This window comes from Mytilus edulis, chromosome 6 (genome assembly GCF_963676685.1).
Source record: "Mytilus edulis chromosome 6, xbMytEdul2.2, whole genome shotgun sequence".
Classification (NCBI taxonomy): Eukaryota; Metazoa; Mollusca; class Bivalvia; order Mytilida; family Mytilidae; genus Mytilus; species Mytilus edulis.
The window spans coordinates 27007790-27028376 of NC_092349.1; the positions used below are offsets into that span (position 1 = coordinate 27007790).

Consider the following 20587-nt stretch of genomic DNA (forward strand, 5'->3'; position numbering starts at 1 on the left):
GGCTCCGAAATAACAATGTAAAACAATTCAAACGAGAAATCTAACGGCCTTATATTTTTTTTAATGAACGAAAAACAAATATGTAACACATATACAAACGACAACCACTGAATTACAGGCTCCTGACTTGGGACAGACACATACATACATAATGTGGCGGGGTTAAACATGTTAGCGGGAACCCAACCCTCTTAATACCTGGGACAGTAGTATAACAGTTCAACATAAGAACGAACTATAAAAATCAGTTGAAAAGGGCTTAGTCATCAGATGGACAAAAATACTGGAATACCATGTACAGAGAGAAACAATCAAACATATCTTATCTTTAAAATTGGTGTTTTATAATATGTTTTCTCATGAATGATCTAATTATATGCGTTTCTATTTTGATCTAAGATGCTTATTCAGTTTGTATGTCTTGTAGTCCGGTCGATTTGTGAAACACTTGTTCAGAAGGTGGTAAAAGCATCAAACTTTGCAGAATTTTAGTTTAGGTCATAGTTAACATTCAAAGCTATAGACCCATTTAAAAAAATCAAAATGGCGGCTCTGGACGGCAATTTTAAAATGGTCAACTGAAAATTGATAATTCAATCAGAATAAAATTTGTGAAAAATAAATGACTTTACCTTTTGTTATAAAATTTGGGATATGTATCAGTTATAATAAAGACTATAATCTGAGGCCATCAGGTATTGAATTACTGGCTGCCATCTTGAATGGTAGCGATTTTGAAAACAAAAATTTCAAATATATGATTATTTCCTATTATATTTTATTTTATCATTTGCATTCAAACTAATGAACTGATATATATTTAAAACTAGCTTATCAAATCATTCTGATAGGATTGTTGCTATTTGTATTTGGTAATTACCATGTATTCAAATAAGCACTAATGCACATATTAACGAAATGAAGGTATCTAATACCTTTTGGGAACAAAAAATAACAAATCTATATATATATATATATATGACCACTCTATGTCAAACAAATTCAGACTTGTAGATATTGAAGACACTGGAAACACTGTAAAACTTTGTAGTGAACAAATAGACTGACAAGAATGTATGATATGCCAAGAGAGAATACACGAGGACCTACAGTGCCCAGTAGATAACAACATAATTGGCATTGACATCGGAGCCGGTTATCAGTCCTTTGATGCTATCATACAAAGATGCTAGGCATTGAATTGGTTTCCCTCATCACTCAACTTGGAACAGTTAAATGAAGGCCACGGAATTGCACGAACACTTCAGAACCATAAGTTAAATGGCCACGATCCTGTCGGAACAAATGTTTAGACCTAAAAATATCTCGACAGGAAAAACGACAGCATACATCTGAAACTGAATATACATCGAATGAGTTTAGCAGTAAAGTAACAAGACACATTATCACTGAACACGTATATATTTGTTTAGTGGCCAGTTGAAGGACAAGGCAAGAAGACAAAGAGAAAAAAAAGAAAACTAGAAATCTGTTATCAATGTAATTGTGCTTGTCGAAATAAACGAATATATTGATTGTTCACGGTCTTGAGCAAATAATTTACCATTCTTCAAACTTGCCAATCTGGCTAAATTGTATAATAAACGCCTTGAGCTACTCTGAATTGCTATTGAAGGAAGGAAGGATCAATACAACACATCTGAAAAATCGAATACTAGCTGCCAAACCAGATCTGGAGTAACACAGGTAAGGTAGAGACGTTCACCATTTCTTATAGTTGTGACGATGAAGGACTCATCATAGCCAAAGCAGCTAAATTAGTTCGAAGAGATATTTTTGATACTCGATATAGCTTTACAGGGACATACAAATGCAGCTACAAACACGAATCAGTTCCTCAGACATTAGTTTTCTTAGTGAGAATGATACTAAGTGGACTAAATGCCCAGACATAGTCTAGTAATGTTGTTGAGTCGCAGACAACACTAACCATATCTCAGCTGTTTAATTTTGCTTTTCGTCGTCGAAAGGATACAGCGGTAACTTATCACACCTCAGACAGAGTTACCTATATATTTGGGGATGGTAATTCATGCAGAAACGAGGAAACGAGACCTTGTAGATAAACTATACAATTTTGAACTGAGTATAAAGTACGACATAGTAATGAATATATCAATAGCTATGGGAAATTCTATTTGCGAGATGTAGTCTGTCCTGCTAAACTGCGTTGCAATATATTCACGACAACAGCAGATGATAACATTAATCATAATCCTAGCTTCACTACGGCTAAGAGTTCTTTGCATGGAACTGCCATTTCTCTTTTCCACACCCGAGTCAAGACAATCATGGTACGGTGAGAGCAATGTAATGTTATAGTGAACACGTGAAACGAGGAGACAGTATAAAACCGTTACCAGAAAGATACTCAGTAGTTCCAGCAGTTGTACTTCCAACGGAGCCAACAGCTATTCCATATGCAAATAGCCTACTGTAAATGGAATGTGGTTTCTTTTCTGGAACACAGCAATTAGTGTATAGGTTTTTCATATACAAAAATCATAATTATAAGTATCATAATTTGATAGCAACTACTAGTATACCAGAACACGGTGAGAACAATGCTTTTACATATATTTATATGTTAATAACTATAAACACCAAGTATGTATATATAAGTGTTATATCTCGATTACAGCTACTACTACGCTTCAACTTCTTGCACAGCATTTACTTATTCACTAACCTCACACCATAATCATTTCATTATTGATTGCGAATATGTGTAGTCAAAATCATGATAACCACTTAAAGGGAGCAACCATTTGTTTAGGGGGGGACTAGATGCCAATTTAGATAATTTAGACAGAACAAATCCTCTATCTTAATTATTTAAAGTTTAAAAGTTTATACTGAAAAACAATGAAAATAAGATATAAGAGGACAAGATAATTGATCATAAAGCTCCCCAAAACTTAAAACGGCTGCTCCATTAGATCTGCTTGTACTTACTGTTCATGCCTATGGACTGGTACAGACATGCCAGAACACATTTTAAATATATATATTATCAAACATGTATGAAACATATGGCAGGCTACAAGACACATAAGGAAATCATCAAGAATTAAAAATATGCATGCATCAAATATTTTTGATTTTCAAGTGGCTTTATCATGAACGTCAAAAGATGGAAATTGGCTACAAAATAGTGGATGCGTGAATACTTTGAGCCAGTCAAACGTTGCATCTGCTGGAACAGCAGAATCTTTCCCCAAAGCATCACATGTGACCCGTAGTCGACATGCCCATACATATTCCAATGCATAAAGCCTACAGACAAGTTTTAGATACAGTTGATGATCAAAAGGAAAACACTATCAGCTTCGAAGAGTGGAAAGAAAAGAGAGAAATTTCCGCTGGTCACTTACATTGAAGCTGAAACTGATCATTCTTATATTTGTTCGAAAGACTCTCTAACTATGCTGATACCTTCATTTTTCACTTTGGATCACCTTAATGACGCTCGATGGCTTCTTATTCTTGTCTGGGATATGTTGGCATTGGACACAATAGCACCTAGTATTGCTATATAATTTGAGAGCGTACAGCGCATTCTCTGCTAAAGGTATTGCTCATGCTCATGGATAAAACAACACACTAGTAAAGGGTGAAGGTGGAGTTATTGGACTAACGAATAATGCATCTCAACTTCTTCGCTGGATGATGTGTGGCCAAGACATGGCACGTGTGGTCAATGAATTCGGGTAATAATAAAAACTGATTAAGAATAAACAAAGTGAAGGTTGAAATGTTAGACACCACGAACAGGTTAAAAGTAAGCAGAAGGCCTTTGTGAAACAAGTTATAACATTGACAGCTACAATAGAGGAAATGGGAAATCCGTTTTTGGAGTAGCCAGAAGATCTTTTAGTCTTTGACACACGTGGCATAGTAGATCCAAAAGCTACAGTAAGAAATATCTTGAAGGAACGTCTTGATAAGAATCACTTTCCTATCCAATTTAAAAAAATATTTCAACTCTTCAGTCGCCAGGAATTGAGAAGTGATTCAAAGAAAAAAAGACGAACTAGCTCCTTTAAGAAGAATTGATCAGTACTTTCGAAGCTGTATGTGTTGCCAGGTCCGTTGAAGGGATCGTGATGAGTTTTTTCGTCATGAGAACCAAGCATACCCACCTTCAATGTCCCAGTTTAGTCAGTTGAGACTAGGTTTTAAGTCCGATTTGTTAGTGTCATTAGAGAAAATGTGCAGAACTGTAACTGGGAGTCCTGGTGTAGATGCCATTATTCTAGACGGAGCTGTTATTGTTAACATACTAAAGCCTAGGTATTGCAAAACCTTTGAGAATTTCTCTATGCAAGTTTTCCTTCCTCACATTAATAACAACTTGAAGTCATGCAGTCGGATAAATGTTATATGGGTTATATTATGACCACGTGAAAGCATCAACTCGTGGTAAGCGTGGAAAAGGTATCAGAAGACATGTGCAGGCAGTTTCTACTATTCCTGGTAATTGAGAGTCATTTCTAAGAATTGACAATAACAGGGCAGAGTTATTTGCCTACCCAGCGTAAGAGCTATTGACGCTTACCCCCAGTGTTCACACGACAGTAGTTTCCACAAAGGAAAGTGAAGTAGTTTGCAGATAGGAATAACGGCAACCTATCCCCACAAAATCACGAAGAAGCGGACAGTCGAACATTGTTTCATGTTGCTAATGCGGTCAAAAGTGGAATGCAGACATTTATGATTAGAATCGTTGACACTGACGTTATTGTAATTGTAGTACCAGCAGTGCACAAGTTGAACATAACGTCCTTATGGATGGCATTAGGAGTTGGAAAACCCTTCAGGTACATCCCTGTTCATGAAATTGCTCTGTTTATGGTCCCTTTCAAGTCAATTGCACTTCTGTTCTTTCACGCGTTTAGTGGTTTTGTTTTATCGCTTTCGAATCGTGGAAAGAAAACTGCATAGGAAACATGGTCATCCTTTAATGCAGTGACTAAAAATTTCAAAATATTGAGTGATTCACCCAATAAAAATTGTGTTAATGCATCTGCTTTATACATTGAGCGTTTTGTCGTCTTAATATATGACAGGACCAACGAGCACTTTGGTGTAGATGAGGCAAGAAAAGATCTATTTACGATAAAAGAACGAAATATTCCTGCTAGCTCTGCAGCATAACAACAACACTTTAAGAGAGCTGCTTACCGAGCAGGATTTTGTTGAGGACAAGCTCTTGTTAAACTCGATTTACGAAACACCATCACCTTCCATCTGGGGTTGGAAGCGGAACAGAGAAGGGGTATGGGAACCATTCATGGCATAGTTACAACAGACGTCAGAGTCCTTCGCTGAACTTATAAAATGTGGATGTCAAAGTGAAAACGGTTGCCGAGGACGGTGTAAATGTGTGAAGGCATCATTAAGTTGTACTGCTCTGTGAAAATATTGAGTATAATGTGATATGGAATCATAGATAGTGACCGCTATTATTTCATTTAACAAAACTTACACTAATTCATTTTGTGATAGTTATTTTGTCAGTAAGAACATGTGATATGGAATAATAGACAGTGACCGCTGTTATGTCATTTAATAAAACTTGAAACTACTTATTCATTTTGTGATATTTATTATGTCATTGAGAACATTTGAGAAGTTGATTTCGTTATGACATTACCTATTGTATGATATGGTACTAATCATGCTTATTATACCAAGTGAGGTTTTTTGAAAGTTTTTTTTAGATACACAATAATAACCAAACGATTTATTTTCATCGAATTTGATTTTGAAGGTTGACCTTTTTTGGCTTAAAAATTTACGGGTTTTTCTAATTGGACACAATTCAATAGCAGTATAACTAGTTTTTATCAATGTTGATCTTTATTTATATTTATTATCACTTTATTTGCCAAGTTTCATGTCAATAACTGGCCACCACTCCCGCCAATTTAAACTTCCAGAGTGGGTCCATAGCTGAAAATGTTGTCCATGACCTATACTACTACTGTGCAAAATTCCATGCTTTTACCACAATCTGAGCAATTATAAATCTGCATGTATCGACTGGACTATTGATTATGAATGTTGTTATATTTTCCAAAACAAATTTATATAGTCAAATTTAGCAAATGACCTTGATCTTGAAATTGACAAATTACTGACGGTTAAAATAACGATCTATTGAAGACTAAGCTTTTTCTAGAAACGGATCGTTTTGTAATAGTAAAAGAGTAGGTGCCATTTTTTTTTCGAAACAAAATCGGTTCTGTTTCATCTACAGTTAAGCTAGCTCGGGTGTCTTCCTGCATCTTGGATTTTGAAGAAGAAAAAAACAATTGGTCTAGATCTCTAATGAAACGTGCACATTTTCAACGTACTAGTATGTAATTCATGTGTTAGACTTTTAATGTAGATATATAGAATTATGTGTTTTATCATATTTACGGCTGTAATTTCTAAACTAAAACCACGATGATTTTATCTGATTAAATTTTTTTTAACTTTGCAAAATAAGAAAAGATAACTCAGAAAGTAGGGGAGATAACTCAGATGAAGTGATTTTATAAGAGATAGTGTTGTGATATCACATTAAACTCATGCAATTTCCCCAAAGTTAACTTGTAAACAAACATTTCTAATCTTTTATACGTACGATTGAATTGACTATTAGTATTCTTTAAAATATAGTGGAAAAATATTTCATACATATTCAGGACATTTACAATTTGATAAAAAAAAAAGTTGCATCAACAAAGTAGGTATGCATGAAGGGTTTTAACCTTTATTGTCCGTAAAAAAACAAAACATATGTACCACACCCGCTAGACCCCTGAAATGTTTTAGCAAATTTGATCTAATGATCAGAAAACGAATGAGAGGTGATATACTCCATACACGAGTAACTTAGTCAAAGTACCGTTCTGATATATCGTTGCTTAGTAATAATGCATCCCACACAACCAAACAGACGTTCCATTTTAGCAAAGGTTTAACCCTCTGACGGATGAAGTTTGGATGGCCTAAGATATAACTCAGTGAATCACGGTGGACAAAAAAGTATTAAGATAACTGCTTAAGCTGTTTAACATGGTGCTGATTGGGAATATCATGGCTAGCTGATATATATTGTTTTCTTGTGAAACCGATATTGATTTTTAGCAATTACCTCATTGTAAAAACATTTTCTCTATGTAATCACATGGTTTGTGTTCCACTTGAATCGTAATCGAGGTGCCTACACTTTCTTCGAATCAGTTAAAACATCTCAAGTTGAGCCATGGGTTGCTACTGGTTATCTTTTTCTAAGCCTTAAATGAACACGCTTGCTTTGGTGTACGTAATTAGACGCAACAGATTGTTACAATAATATTAAGTCACAAGTCACACATTGATCCATTAACAAAGAACTATTATAGACGTTAATCCAGCGCAAATGTTGGGGGAATGTGATCTGATAACACCTGATATGAATAGATTGTATTTTTTGTTCACTTGAATTGTTCTTATTTATTCGTATATTAATTTAATATCATTGACCCATTTTGGATATTTATACTCAAAAACCACACTCGTCCCCTCCTAGCATTCTTACGTCTTACGTTCTTTCGGTGCTTCTTATGCTATCAATTAGTATTTAAGACGGATTAGTAAAAAAGAGTCACTGATCGGAATTCTAACTTCAATATGAACATATTGAAAACAAAACATAACATCCTAATATATTCAAAACAAAAAAAAACAACACCGGCAATGTGTTTTATATATATATATATATATATATATTTATACATTTTCATATTGTCATTCTTCCGCTTTTGCAAATAAAAGAAAAGGGACAAAAATCGGTCAAAACAAGCTCTACAGAAATGTTGTTTTCAAGTAACATGATATTTTCTTCCCAGATATTTTTGTTAGTATACCTCAAATCAATACCGTTATATTTTGGAAATTTCAGAATATATTTTTAACATCTGTATTAGTTTCAATAAGGGATTTAAACACCAGCAGAAATACAAAAGAGTATAAAAGAGAAAACTAGTCCTTGATGGAGCCTTTCAAAAGCATTAAGCAATTGGCTCTAATAAATCAGCACTTCAGACATGTACAACCAGTCCTTTAGCTATTGAGATATCATAGGCTTGATTATGGCTTTTTATGCCTAATATGATAAAATGTTTATGTTTGTCATGTCTTCGTGCTTATTTAACCCTTATATGATATAACAGACACTCATTCTTACTTTCACCGGAGGCAATATTCCTATAAGACTGAACACCATTTTCTATTCATGAATAAAGGCAAGAGTAGTTTAACGCTGTTTGAAATCTGCAATTTGACATTTCAGCACTCACAACATAAAGCAATCTTTTTTTTCACATTGAGGTTAGCGAGAACAAATAATTAAAATAAAATATAAAAGGGCATAAGACTGTTTTGAGATTATTATACTCATCAATTTTCGAAAACAATGAAAAAAACCTGAAATGAGGGTAATGACAGCATTTTGTAGGGATCTGACTAAAACTCATTCAACATTCGCGTTATATCAACTGCGAAATGAACAGGTGCAATCTACTTTTAGAAATGTTATTAGTGAACGTAACATGGACTCGTCCTCATCATGGGGAGGTAGAACTTGTCATTATCCATAAAAAAAGAAAGATGAATATGTACGTATATGTAAATGTAACTTGACCTGCATATAGCAATTGTATTAAAATGTATGCTTTTAAACATGTATGAGAGTAAAATTGTCAAAACAAATGAAGCAATTCAAAAAAGCATGAATCTTTCTTTTTTAAAACTATTTTGATTCTTTTGCTCATAATGGATTTAATATCATTGTTGTCAGATTAGGTAATCTCTGTTTTATTTGTTCATATGTTTCATGTTTAGAGCACGGAGGTTTGGAACTTGAAATATAGGTTTAACATATGTCCATTTGTATAACTAGTATTTACATGTCTTTATGTACGTCACTTGGCGTAGAGGTTTAAACGTATTCGGATGTGTCTACTTTTGTGTTTCAAATGTCTGGTTATGTAAATGTATTTCAGTTGTTTCCTGTAATTAGTTAATACTTCAGCTTTATCATGTACATCTTTTGAATATTCATTTTATTCAATTTACTGTTTGCAAAAGTATATATTACTCTAAATTATAGGGATTTTCTGGTAACTTAACAGAAAACCCTTGCCGTTTTTGGCACAACCTTTTTGATCTTTTGGTCCTCGATGCTGTTCAACTTTGTACTCGTTTCGGCTTTCAAACTTTTGTATCTGTGCGTCACACATAGGTCTTGTGTGGACAAAATACACTTCTGGCGTATTAAAATTTTGAACTTGTTGCCTTTTGTTGGCTGTTGTTCGTGTGATTCTTTGTCAATTGTGTTCTCCAATTTATTTATATTGTAGTCCTGTGTTGTCATTTTGATGTTATATTTCACATGGCCATAAAAGTGCGAGGTTTGGCATGCCACAAAACCAGGTTCAACCCACCATTTTTTCCTTTAAAAATGCCCTGTACCAAGTCAGGAATATGGTCATTGTTATATTATAGTTCGTTTCTGTGTGTATTACATTATAACGTTGTGTCGTTTGTTTTCTCTTATTTTTGAGTGTAAATTCACATTGCGATAAGTTGTGTCACGGTACTTGTCTATCCCAAATTCATGTATTTGGTTTTGATGTTATATATATATGTTATATTTGTTATTCTGGTGGGATTTTGTCTATATGTGTTACATTTTAGTGTTATGTCGTTGTTCTCCTCTTATATTTAATGCGTTTCCCTCGGTTTTAGTTATCCCGATTTTGTTTTTTGTCCATGGATTTATGAGTTTTGAACAGCGGTATACTACTGTTGCCTTTATTTATACAGTGCTATACATTAGATTGGATGGTGTTGTTTGGTTAGTGTCTGATTTGTATTCGCCAAACGCCATCTTTATTAAGAAATAGCTTTATCGTGTTTTTAAAGATTAAACCGTTGTTTTTCCTGTTTCAATGGTTTAACACTAGTCATTTCGGGGCCCTTTATATCAGGTTGATCAGTGTGAGCCAAGGCCCAGTGTTGAAAACCGTACTTTGATCTATAATGATTTACTTTTACAAATTATGACTAGGTTGTAGAGTTGTCTCATTGGCATTCATACCATATCTATTCAAACATGTCAAATACAATGAGTGAATAATAAGGCAACAAAAAGCAGTTTTACAATTTACATATATTACAATTAAAGTCCAAATACAGAGTACTTTATTTATTCCAAATGATGATATTCTTCCAGTGTTCATCTCTTTATCTGCAAAGTACCATGATATTTTATGATTTTTTTTAACTATTTTCAAAAACAATTACAGAAAAATTTCCAAAAGTAAGAACCATTGTTCTAAATTGGTTGACAACTACTATTACATCACTAGGAAATTTTGTATAATCAAAACCAGATTTCCGAGACATGTTTACAATTTGACAAGTAAGCAACCCATCGACACTGAAAATCATATCTCCACTTTAAGTCGATAGTTTTTTATTCATTGATTGCTATTTTTATCATCGTTGCAAGTATATCCTGTAATTCAGGACGATTTACCTTTTCATCAAAATGCAATACAAATTTTAGATAATTTCATGAATTCAGTTAATTGTCGACAGATATATGTATGTCGTTATTTTGATCATTTGGTCATTTCCAGTCATAAAATTAATGTATCAATTAAGGTCAATTTAGTATGTGTGTTTGCAAAACTGTAGTTACAGAATTTAATAAGGATTTTTGTACTCCTCTTTTATAAGAACTTTGATTTTCTACTTCGTGTTTCTTATTTCACTTTCACAATTGTTAATGTAGACCACAACGATGCCACCATTACATATCCAGGATTGTGTACCCACACACTATCATTTGGATGTAACTGAAGTGCTAGAACAACAGTACCGGTATGATACATTGTAGAAGGAGGACTACTTAAATAACCAATATATGTCTCAGAGATCTGTTTACCATTTAGGTAAATGAAGTAGCCAGCTCCATTTGTACCGGACGTGATCGAAGAAGAAATCATATACAATCCTTTTATTTCACAAACAAACTTGCCAGTACTTTTATAAGCTGCAAGGTTATTGATGCCGACACTAAACTTGACGTTGTCAAACTTAAGTATGCTACTTGTTTTGGGTGTAGAAGATGTAAGGTCAGCTGTCATGGCCACTGTAAAAAAATACATTTATTCATTTGTTATCTAGTTAGTCAAATAAATCATACGTACATTCAATACTTGTGACATGCGTTGTTTATTTCTAAATCTTTTTTTAAATCCCAAATCTCTTAACCAAGTCGAGACCACTACCTTATAAGAAAATGCATAAATTAGCATACTTATGTTCTCGCACAAGTAATTGTTTATTTGGATGTGACGCAATTTATTTTTACCTAGGTTTTTGACTAATCCACTTAATGAGTCACAATGCATGATTGACTACTACGATTTTATAATCAACCAAGACAAATGCAAAAACACGTGTTATTTACTAAGATACAACACATTTTTTCGTACAATGCGGGATTCACAATTTCGCTTAGTTTTCATTTTGTGTATCCTCATTTATAGTTCGTGATATAAAGTATTACTTCCATGCTCAGATAAACGAAGAGTTGTTTCTATGTGAAGAAAAAAGGAATTACCCGATATATAGTCATTTACATGTTTGATGATGGCACAGAGATTTCATGTATTTGTCCACCACACAGCAACGAAACAACAGCGAAAAAACACAATTTCCCATAAGACAAACTTACTAGTGTAAAGAAAGCCGTTAACGAGTACAACAATTTTCGTATAAATAATTAAAGGCAAATGCGTGATCCTTGAATTTTGTGTTCGTAAAAAAGGCGAAGAAATATTTACATACATCATTTATTTACATGGCAGTGTTAACAAAATCTATAAGTATTTATTTTTGTCACATTTCAGTATACTGGACTTCCAAACTGTTCCCTTTGTATTGAAGGTAGTGAAGTCAGCAACTGTAGTTTCAGTTTGTTCGTTTTTTAACGGGCTCGAACATTTGCCAAACTGAATAAAATCATTGCAGCTGATTTCTTATACCTGCAAAGTAAAACTTTGGTTGGATTGCTTGTTTTATTTGTATAGTTGTTTATACAAGCTTTGAAAATAAGACTGACATCTTTAAACAATATATATATATATTATAAATATAATTATTTTCTGTGACTGTATATTACATTAATTTGAAGGATCCTTTACTATAGATAATTTAGCTGATCTGTAACAATAACATCTTCATGCCTTATATATCATGTACTGTAGTACGCCGCTAGATTAAAACTGACGAGGAAAGGTAACACACGGCCAGCGAAAGCTCTTTTTTGAGAGCCCAGGTGGTCGTGTGGTCTAGCGGGACGGCTGCAGTGCAGGCGATTTGGTGTCACGATATCACAATAGCATGGGTTCGAATCCCGGCGAGGGAAGAACCAAACATTTGCGAAAGCAAATTTACAGATCTAACATTGTTGGGTTGATGTTTAGACGAGTTGTATATATATATATATATATATATATATATATATATATATATATATATATATATATATATATATATATATATATATATATATATATATATATACAACTCGTCTAAACATGGTTGATGTTTAGACGAGTTGTATATATATATATATATATATATATATATATATATATATATATATATATATATATATATATATATATATACAACTCGTCTAAACATCAACCCAACAATGTTAGATCTGTAAATTTGCTTTATATATATATATATATATAATATATATATATATATATATATAGGCATAGTTTCACTTGTATATTTTATATTTTGTACAATATACAAACAAATCAAGCAAGCTAACCAAAGTTTTGCATGCATTAGGAAATAAACTGCAATGATATTTGTTTGTATAGTTGTTTATACAAGCTTTGAAAATAAGACTAACATCTTTAAACAAAGATATATATATTTATATACAACTCGTCTAAACATCAACCCAACAATGTTAGATCTGTAAATTTGCTTTTGCAAATTTTTGGTTCTTCCCTCGCCGGGATTCGAACCCATGCTACTGTGATATCGTGACACCAAATCGCCTGCACTGCAGCCGTCCCGCTAGACCACACGACCACCTGGGCTCTCAAATAAAGAGCTTTCGCTGGCCGTGTGTTACCTTTCCACGTCAGTTTTAATCTAGCGGCGTACTGCAGTACATGATATATAAGGCATGAAGATGTTATTGTTACAGATCAGCTAAATTATCTATAGTAAAGGATCCTACAAATGAATGTAAGATACAGTCACAGAAAATAATTATATTTATAAGTACGTCTGAGTCAGTGACAACCCTACAACAGATGTATCCATCGGATCGCCATCAATGATGGTGATACATGGCTGTGTACATAATGTATATACAACTCGTCTAAACATCAACCCAACAATGTTAGATCTGTAAATTTGCTTTCGCAAATTTTTGGTTCTTCCCTCGCCGGGATTCGAACCCATGCTACTGTGATATCGTGACACCAAATCGCCTGCACTGCAGCCGTCCCGTTTATATATATATAGGCATAGTTTAACTTGTATATTTTATATTTTGTACAATATACAAACAAGGCAAGCAGGCTAACCAAAGTTTTGCTCTACATGCATTAGGAAATAAGCTGTAATGATGTTATCCATATGTATGTGCGACAAGGTGGAAAATTTGATATGTCTTGTGAATATCGCAGCGTTGGATCTATAATAAAAAAGAAGATGTGGTATGATTGCCAATGAGACAACTGTCCACAAGAGACCAAAATGACACAGAAATTAACATTTATAGATCACCGTGTGGCCTTCAACAATGAGCAAAGGCCATACATCATAGTCAGCTTTAAAGACCCCGATATGACAATGTAAAACAATTCAAACGAGAAAACTAACGGCCTTAATGATATAAAAAGATGAACGAAAAACAAATATGCAACACATAAACAAACGACACCCACTGAAATACAGGCTCCTATACAATATATTCTTTATGGGATAAATTTCTTCTCCTTTTATATATTTAATTGGGTGGTATTTTTTTTTTTTTATTATTGTTTTACACAAGTAATTTTCAGGTCATTTATAGCTTACTTTTCAGCATTGAACCTATGACTGCTTACTTTACTAAATTATGTCTTTGTTGAAAAGATGTCTTATTTGGCACTCATACCTCCTCTTCTTATTTCTATATACAAAGCACGTTTTAGAAGAAAAAAAATAGGTAATATGGCACCCACTATGATCCAGAGACTTCTAATATTGGAGATATTTTATATATGTCAACAGGACAGCAGCTGAACGATAAAAAAAACCTCTGAGGTATATTTTATGATAAAATTAGCAACAAACGGATATTATCGATGGATGAAACTATAAAAAAAAATAATGTATTGAGCTATATACGGTACCCGCTCAGTGGTGGATCCAGGGGAGGCGGGGTTCCATGGATGGACCCCCTGTTTTTGGACGTTCAGTGCATTTGGATTGGGACATGTAGTTGGAACCCCTCCTCTTTTGTCCAGGGTTAGTACCCGCCTTTTTAAAATGGCTGGATCAGCACCTGCCGCTTTCATAACACGTATTTTAGCATACTGGACTGGGTTGCACAAACGTCTATTAAAGTTAATAGTCTATTAAAAGTACACTTAAATTTAATAGTCTATTACTTGCGTTGCACAAAATTTAATTAACGTTAATAGTCTATTAACTCACTATTAAATTTAATTGAACGAAGGAGCGCTATTAAGTCCTTAATTGTACATTTAAAATGGATGCCATGCAAGTGCTTGGATTACTTGTACCTCAAAATCAGCCGAAGAATACCGTGACAGGCTTCTCAACTCGATGATTTGACGGACTGAGAGCCTCGCACAGCCGGTGAAATCCCACATTGTATGATTTCGTCACAAAAAGAATTGTTTTTGTTATTATTAAAATAATAATAAAAAGAAAAGATAAAAATTGATAAGTTTTTGAAGCAAAAATGAAGATATAATTGTATTTCTATGATTAACCATTGTCATTATGAATCTATTAGGGAAACAATGGTTTTATTTTCAATACGGCAAGTGTCATTAAACTGAAGAAAAAACTTTTGCCCTCATCCATGGAAGTATGCTTTGTTCAAACTGAAATATATTTCTTAGTATAAAATCCATTCTCCAAAATTAACAATTTTTTAAAAGGCATGCATGGACGAAAGCATTGGACATTTGAAAACCTTTTATAACAGGGGTGAAGAATGTGCACTCCCCGTTGACGCTTTGATAAAGAGTGCTTTCTTTCACGTCCGCATTTCTATTAAGTATGGCATGCCGGGTTAACATTTTTAAAATGATTACTACAGATTGGAGGAATGAATAACAGAACAGTGCACAATAACGTACAATAACATACATTGTTATTCGTAGGAGATAAGAGAAACTACGTGATACTTTTAATCTTTTTATTTTATTATTTAAGATGGCATGGTGTATATTGTCCATAATATTTATATCCAATACATATTTTTAAAACAATTTTTTTTTTGCAACTGAAAACTGTAATGAAGATGAAACAAAACTATCCGACACTTTGGTATATCTTGGATATCAACTTAAAATAAATATCTGATATTCACATGGGATAGGGTTCATAATAACATAAATTATTGGACTTATTTGGGGTTGCCTAGATATTCCGACACATTATTATTCCGACACCCCACTGTTCCGACACCCCAATAGGCCGACAAAGGTTAATAACTGCAGTTATAGAAAATATACTTCATGAGTAGAGCTTCACGAAGGTGTGGATGTGGGTTTACAGAATAGAGAATAATGGGGGAAATTTAAAGAATTATAGAGAAAAATTGACCAATAACAAAGAATTAATAGAGAAAAATGAGGTGTTTAAATATAAAGATTGGAGAATAATTGGCAAACAGTATAAAGAATACAGATAGGAATTAACGACCCCCTCCTCCGCAATCCAATTACCCCTTCATAAAATAGTTGGCACTGTCACAGGAAGGTTCCAGTTTTCATTATTCCGATCTTTTAATTACCAAACGTGACTTATTCCCGATTGTGACTGTTTTGCCGAGTGTGAACTCGCATTACTATAAGACGTGGTACGGTACTTATCCATCCCAAATTCATGTATATAGTTTAAATGTTTAATGTTATAATTGTAATTCTCATCGGATTTTGTCAAATGTGTTGACGTCTTTTCTATTATATTTATGTGTTATGGTAAAGAAAATTATTCACCGCCTTCATTTATCAGATTTGATTTCGTTCAAAGTAATCAGTACGATATTTTACGTTTGAAGTTAGATTCATAACAAACCTGACATAGTTTTATAATATAGTTAATTGCTACCTCAGTTTTATATTAATAAGAATTAAAATGTGCTTTGTTATTAAATGCAATATCAGTATTTAGTTCTAATATATAATCTTAAATTAATCCTAATTCTATCTTATTCATTCTTATGTGACGTCATTTTTCATTTTTTGATGCTCTGTTTTACTAATTCAAATGACGTCATTTTTTCGTCATTTTTCAGTTTCAAATAGGACGTCACTTGGCGTAGAGGTTTAAACGTATTCGGATGTGTCTACTTTTGTGTTTCAAATGTCTGGTTATGTAAATGTATTTCAGTTGTTTCCTGTAATTAGTTAATACTTCAGCTTTATCATGTACATCTTTTGTATATTCATTTTATTAAATTTACTGTTTGCAAAAGTATAAATTACTCTAAATTATAGGGATTTTCTGGTAACTTAACAGAAAACCCTTGCCGTTTTTGGCACAACCTTTTTGATCTTTTGGTCCTCGATGCTGTTCAACTTTGTACTCGTTGCGGCTTTCAAACTTTTGTATCTGTGCGTCACACATAGGTCTTGTGTGGACAAAATACACTTCTGGCGTATTAAAATTTTGAACTTGTTGCCTTTTGTTGGCTGTTGTTCGTGTGATTCTTTGTCAATTGTGTTCTCCAATTTATTTATATTGTAGTCCTGTGTTGTCATTTTGATGTTATATTTCACATGGCCATAAAAGTGCGAGGTTTGGCATGCCACAAAACCAGGTTCAACCCACCATTTTTTCCTTTAAAAATGCCCTGTACCAAGTCAGGAATATGGTCATTATTATATTATAGTTCGTTTTTGTGTGTATTACATTATAACGTTGTGTCGTTTGTTTTCTCTTATTTTTGAGTGTAAATTCACATTGCGATAAGACGTGTCACGGTACTTGTCTATCCCAAATTCATGTATTTGGTTTTGATGTTATATATATATGTTATATTTGTTATTCTCGTGGGATTTTGTCTATGTGTGTTACATTTTAGTGTTATGTCGTTGTTCTCCTCTTATATTTAATGCGTTTCCCTCGGTTTTAGTTTGTTATCCCGATTTTGTTTTTTGTCCATGGATTTATGAGTTTTGAACAGCGGTATACTACTGTTGCCTTTATTTACCAGCATTTTTTGCTGTTGTAAACTTGTTCTTACAGATTCCTCATATGCATAGACCGCGATACATTTTACAAAGTTCTATTTGGTTTAACACTGTCTTTAGAGTTCAATGTATTAACTTTAAATAATTCACTCTTCAATTAAGTAGTGTATAAACATTGTTGTGTTTATAAACAAACTAAACTAATGTTCTTCTCAAAATAATTCTGTAATGCGCAGATACATCGGACTGCATCGTATGATAACAATATTGGGTCAATGGAAGGCGTCCCAGAAAAAAAATAAAATAGCCTTGCCAAACGTCAAAATTATTTGGACTATTATAATATTGTCAATGATTTAACTAGTCTTTGCTATGCAATAACAAATATGGCAGTTTTAAATTACAGCCGTAGTTTTTCTTCGTAAAATTCTACATCCAGCAGATCCATATTGGTGTCAACATTGAAAATTAATACACATTTTCCCTGAAATACGATGTATTTTAACGAATAATGTGTAAATGTAATCTCCATTGATGTTTTGATACAGAGTGCTTTCTTTCACGTCCGCATTTCTATCCAGTATGGCATGCCAAGTTAACATTTTAATGATTACTACAGATAAGAAACACAAATAACAGAACAGTGCACAATACCATACATTGTTATTCGTAGGACATAAAGAGAAACTACGTGATAATTTTGATATATTACACAGTGAATTAATTTAGGTTTTTTAAAAATAAAGATGGCATAGTGTATATTGTCCATAATATTTATATCTAACCAATAAATATCTGATATTGACATGGGATAGGGTTCATAATAACATAAACAATTATTGGACTTTTGGGAATCGCCCAGATATTCCGACACCCCACTGGTCCAACACCCCAATAGTCCGATAAAGGTTAATAAGTGCCGTAATAGAAAATATACTTCATGAGTAGAGCTTCGTGAGGGTGTTGATGTGGATTTACAGAATAGAGAATAATGATGGGGGGGGGGGTTAAAGAATAGAGAAAAATGAGGTCCTAAGGCAGCAACCATTTGATTTTCGGGGGGGGGGGGGGGGCTATGGTTTTTTTTGGAAAAAAAGTTTGTTTCCAGTTTTTGGAGAGAAAAAATAATTTGTTTTTGATTCTGAGAAAAAAAAATTGCTTGTTTCACCCTCAGCTGCCACTATATGTAATGCTAAAATTGAAAGAAAAAATTGTTTTCGACTTGTCACGAAAAAAATAGATTGTTTTTCGCCGCAGGCAAAAAAAAAATTGTCCAGAAAAAAAACCCATAGCCCCCCCAGAAAATCAAATGGTTGCTGCCTAAAATAATGGGCAAAAGTATAAAAAAAATAGAGAAAATGGCAAACATTTTAAAGAATACAGATATGAAAGACCCCCTCCTCCCCAATGCAGACACCCTTTGATAGAATAATTGTTGACATGGTATTTGAACTATTCGTTCTAATATCACAGAAACAGATTTTAGCATGCCACCTATCGGGTATAACTATCAAAGAAGTACCATGACCATATGCATATAAAGAAACTGAAAACTTTGCAAATTTTGGTATAAGAAAATGGGAACACTTTCTACTAAAAAAAAAGAAATGTCATCGGCAGTGCAGTGTCTCTTCATAAAGAAAAATGTTCACGTAATCAGGGAACGACCATTTAACTTCAAGGGGGTTATGGTTTTTTCCTAAAAAAAAATATTTTGATCCCCAATTTGATAGAAAAAAATATTTCTGGTCAAGCAGATGAAAAAAAATACTTAGAATGCAGATTCCCCCAACCTTACATGTATATAGTGTTAAACAACACATGCAAACATGCGACACGAAAATTACTCTAGCAACCAACACCACCCCTTTTGACACTCACAATGGAAAGTGCCAGTTTTCACTATTCCGATTTACGAGCATTTTTTGCTGTTGTAAACTTATTCTAACAGATTCCTCACAGAGAACGCGGCAAACTTTATAAAGTTCTATTTGGTTTACCACAGTCTTTATAGTTGAACGTACCGCGTATTAACTACTCTTCAATTAAGTAGTGTATAAACATTGTTGTATATATAGACTAACTAAACTAATGTTCATCTCAAAATAATTCTGTACACTAAACTAGGCATCTCGCATACAATCGTCTAAGCGGTAAAGCCTAACTAGAACCTTGACTTTCTAATTTCTCTGCTTTGGGAGAGATATATAGCTGTGTATCGTCATGTTAGTTATTCGATAAAGCTTCACAAAGCTTATTTAGTTTGACAAAATGTTCGCTACACCGCGTCTCATTCATTCTTTATTTTTAGGGGTGAATATATACGACCACTTTTACTAATACGTATCTACCAATCAACCGTGATAAATTGTCTGAGCCTGCTGCAAACAAAATTCCCGGCGGTTCCTATTCAATACTAGTATGTACTTTCATTGTCTAGTGGCAGTTCAAGTGTCATTGACCTTTTTTTCATGCCGGATGGTAACTATTACAGGGCCTATCTAATTTTTTTTACTGTCAAATGATTGTTCTCGGGCTGAACATGCATGTCAATAATATTTGCCACTGGACATCACGCAAAATTGAAATATTGTAAGTACTTTATGATATGTTACTTGTATTATTATTATACCCCCGCTTTGAAAAAAGGGGGGTATACTGTTTTACCTCTGTCTGTCCTTCCGTCAGTCCGCCAGTCCATCAGATCTTCAGTCCGTCAGTTCGTCAGTTCGTCCGTCCCATGAATATTTTTCGTCACATTTTTCTCAGGAACTACACTACCAGGATTTCTGAAATTTGGTTTCAAGCTTGATATAAGTCAACTAAACTGTGTGATGCGTTTTCAGATTCATCACTCAACATCTTCCTGTTTACCGAACACTTGTATCATTTTTACACCTGATAGCAAATGCATATTTGGACGGGGGTATCATCAGTGAGTAGAAGCTCACAGTTTCACTTGTTTTTAGGACTATCAGGAGGAATGTAGGTTTAACTGATGGGATTATTCTTTTGAAATCAAAATTTTTTATTTAAAAAAGTTGTTG

At 33.6% G+C, this 20587-nt stretch overlaps 1 protein-coding gene across 1 annotated transcript in view; it reads left to right on the forward strand.

Moving 5' to 3' along the window:
* Positions 1-20587, forward strand: part of LOC139527426 (VWFA and cache domain-containing protein 1-like) — a gene marked incomplete in the record, with an annotated part of 392016 nt that overhangs the window by 307323 nt on the left and 64106 nt on the right.